Consider the following 3,921-nt stretch of genomic DNA (forward strand, 5'->3'; position numbering starts at 1 on the left):
TCTCTCTCTCTCTCTCTCTCTCTCTCTCTCTCTCTCTCTCTCTCTCTCGTTTATCTAAAATTTTCTTTTTTATTTTTGATGATTTAGAATTTAGACATACTCAGAAAGAAAAAAAATCGATTTTTTTCTAGGAAGGCTTTCACTCTGTTAATATGCGAGAAAGCACGTCATAAGAAAAGATGTGTTTCTTATAGTCTATTAGATATAATATATTTAAATCAAGCTTATTAATTATAAAAGGACATTTTGTGTTCCCTTATTGTTATATAGTCGAAAATTCTTAAATTCGTAAGTAACTAAAAATTGTTAAATAATTTTAATTTATTTTTTTAATATGTAGTTTTAAATAATTTCTATACCATTTCTCAACAAAAGTATATTATAAAATCTTAATTATAATATTTCATTTGTTTGTTTAGAATAACAAGTTTTTGTATCTTTTTTCTAATTTTACTCAAATAAGTATCTGTATGTGAGACGAATCAAACATGAGAATGTATAAATATAAGACATATAGATATAGAATTCTGTCTTTGATATAGAATTCTGTCTTGACAACAATATAAATTCGAAATATTTTAATCCGTCATTTCTGTGGATATGCAATATATGTAAAATAGCAATAGTGTGTCCAATACCTAACCAAGCGATCACGTACGTACACCCATCTCACAGCTTCCGGCATCCTGAGGGAATACTCATATATTATCCATGCATCCCAGGTGCTTTATGAATGAACATTCACGTTATGAAAAATCGAATTGCTATCTATCTAGCGTCACGTTCATTTTGCGCGGTGCATATTGCTCTCAATTAAAATAACAAAATCGCAATGTCTCTAAATTCGTAGAAAAATATTCAAATTGGCAAATTGGAAATTTGAAAGTCAAGGGTCAAATATAAAATTAAAAATTGAATTATGAAAACAGAAACTACTAAATTTTATTTATTTCTTAATTATTATGCATATTTATAAATTTACAATTATAATTTTTCATATATTAAAGATGTGCAAGTGTAAAATTGAAATGTTCTTTTTGTAACTTAATATATTGTTTGAGGAAACGCAATATCTTTATGATAGTAATCCATGCTATCAAGATATCTCAAATGTCGCTGACTGTAATCACTATATATATGAAATAACATCTGATAAAGCATAATACAGCTTTATTACCAAAAGAGGAAGTGAAACTACAGCATGTCAATCACATGCGAATTTTCAGTTAAATTAATAAAGGTTTGATCTCGAGAATTTTTTATTTTTAGCTATCGCAAAAAGCGTAATGCACAAATTACAGATCCTGAAAGAACGATGAAATTATAATAAATAATTTCGTGCTCGGTAATATTTCTCATACATAAATTTAATTCTTATATCGCTTTACATAAGAATATCATTCTTTCCTTCGTTCGATAAGATGTTTCCACGTGTCAAGACTAAGACTTTCTAGGCGATCACCGGCGCGTAAATTTCTCACAATTTGTTTCTGTTGAAAGTTATACGATAATTAAAAAAAGAATAAAAAAGTGAATGCATGTGTACGAAAGACTTTCTTACTAATTTTCCAGGTAGAATTTTCCTTACCCTTTTAATTGAGTTAAAATATAAAAGAATTACTTTACAAAGATTTAATTTATGCATCTTATTGCAAAAGATATTATTTTATTGAAAAGCTTATACATTTAATTAAAGACTCCTTTATATAGCTGAGATTAAAGTTATAATGAATTAATCGTTCCTTATTTTCATATTTATTTCATATATTGTATATATTTCAGCTATTGAATTCCACAGCTGTATATTAATAACTACATTTACACATTCAGAAATTTATAATTACAAGTTAATATGTTTTCTTTTCATTTTAACTGTACACATTTTGGTCCGCTGTAATTAAGTATTCGGAGCGTGTAATATTCCAAGTAAACCAGATTTCATAAAAGCAGCTGATTAAATTTAATAACGCGCAAAACTACATGAAATAACTACACTTAACTTGGATTTAATGTAAGAATGGACTAAATTTGTAGAAGATTTTTGAAAGATCATACCGAAAGTAAACTTTCTCACTCTATTTATTAATTGAACAGGATATTGTAGTAGACTGTGGCGATAAAGTTCACACAATGATTTATGATTCCGGTTTTTTCTTCCCTTAAATCCTTCGATTTATTATCTTAGGGATTCGCACGAGTCCCACTGAGCAATTACTCAGATACTAACGGCATCATTTCTTGGAAAGGCTGAGATAAATTGAATGGTCAATCCGGCTGTATTATGAAATATCCGCACCTACCCTCGGGAATTTCCCTGGGTGCTCGTCAGTCGCACATCTCCAGAGAATAAATCTGAGAGAGAGAATCAGATTCGATTTGCAAGTCTAGAGAAACTCAAAAAAGCTCAAGATATTGTCACAAAAAAAAAAGAACTGCAACTACAATGTCGGTTTGGTTCCTCGGTCACGCCACTTATTAATTGAATAGGATCTTATGGTAGACTGTGGCGGCACAGAAAACTTCACCACCGCATCATACTGTAATCAGTGGAAGAAGGGAGGCGGATGGCTAGGTGGTGGTAAATTTCTTGCCTCTTCCATCTACGTACCAACCTACTGTCGAGCGATGCACATCGTCATGCGGACATCGTCTGCGTGGAGAGAGGCGTACTAATTGTCGGACATTGCCTGTTCGCTTAAGGAACATTCAATTAATACGGCACCGAATTCCCATCTGAGAAGTTACGGCTGCCAATTGCTACTGATTACTTCTACGGCGATTGCACATTAGAATGATTGAGGAATCTTTCTATCGCTATATATATATATATAAAAAAACACACACACACACACACACACACACACACACACACACACACACACACACACACACACACACACACACACACGATAAACACGACAACATATTGTATACATTTTTATATAACAAATATTATTTTAACAAATATTATTGTAACATCGCAACACGTTTAAAATATAATGAGATTAATATAAAAAGATAAAATTTTTTTTTTCTTTGTTTAAAAAAATAAACTATTTAAAATATAAAATATTTGTATCGCGGATAAAAATGTTGTTTTATTAAGGAAATATTGACTAAAAACATTATTCTCAAATACCATATATTATAAACGTCTCATCATTTACAGTAGATTTATTTGATCTAAAGCGATAAATCCTTTTGCATATCTATCCATTATAAACGTCGATTTCGTACATTATCTCATTTTATTACCGTGTCAAATATGAAAAATTCGCATGTCTATCATAACTCTAAATTGAAATATATAATATTCATATATCATTTTCCCGTCAAAAATGTTTTTCCTATGTAACATTTTTTTTTATTTTGTAAATATTAGGTGTGGGAAAAAGTTCGTGGCGTTTTTTTAATGCCATCTAATGGGAAAAACGCCACGAACTTTTTCCCACACCTAATATATTGGATTATAGATTATTTTTCAAAATTTATTTGTTTATTTTGTCAAATAATGTTTTTATTTTCTTTCATGTATCTCTCATTTCATGTATTTGTATCCTTCGCAGTTTCTTAATATTTCAAGATGGTTACAGTTCTTAATTAAGTTCTCTTTAATTTTATTTTTTATTACTTTATTGAATTAACGACTTTAACAAATTTAAACTTGAGGAACCTTTAAAAACAATTTTTGCATCAAAAGATGCATTTTCATCGTTAGCGCAGGCGGATTAACGCTCGGTTCCGTTCTGCTTACAACGGCAAAGATCCGCAGTTCGTCCCATTCCGTTCTCCACACTCTAATACCTTCCTCATATCAACGGCTCGTAACCAGGTTAATACAATCCAGCTCTCGATTGCGTGATTATCACGCGAACAAAGTCGCGGAAATGATACACTTTGTCGACCCCCGCAAATATTTTT

This window comes from Atta colombica, unplaced genomic scaffold (genome assembly GCF_001594045.1).
Source record: "Atta colombica isolate Treedump-2 unplaced genomic scaffold, Acol1.0 scaffold33, whole genome shotgun sequence".
In the NCBI taxonomy this organism is placed as follows: domain Eukaryota; kingdom Metazoa; phylum Arthropoda; class Insecta; order Hymenoptera; family Formicidae; genus Atta; species Atta colombica.